The sequence below is a fragment of the Branchiostoma floridae genome, chromosome 18 (genome assembly GCF_000003815.2).
Source record: "Branchiostoma floridae strain S238N-H82 chromosome 18, Bfl_VNyyK, whole genome shotgun sequence".
Taxonomy (NCBI): Eukaryota; Metazoa; Chordata; class Leptocardii; order Amphioxiformes; family Branchiostomatidae; genus Branchiostoma; species Branchiostoma floridae.
In genome coordinates this window covers 10,430,932-10,431,253 of record NC_049996.1, presented here as the reverse complement: position 1 = coordinate 10,431,253, position 322 = coordinate 10,430,932, and positions in this window count along the sequence as shown.

Below are 322 nucleotides of genomic sequence, written 5' to 3'. Positions count from 1 at the left end.
TGAGAAGGATCAGAGGACTGATCGAAAGCTTGTTGGTAAGCGCTTTATTTTGTGCACGGATATATGGTGTTAAAACTGTAACATAATGTTGACTACCATCACAGATGAACTTACATTCAAGGATTTCAGTTGTGAGGATGGCACAAACCTGGGAACCACAAAGCCTTGCATTTTGACACCCTTATGTTTTTTTTGCATAGGTTTAGGGTTAGGGTTTAATATATAGGGGGTGTTGAAACATAGGAGTGTCAGAACATAGGGTATAATGTTAACCCCTATAATGGCTGTAAACTGGCACGTTCTTGTTGTCAAAGGATTTTAG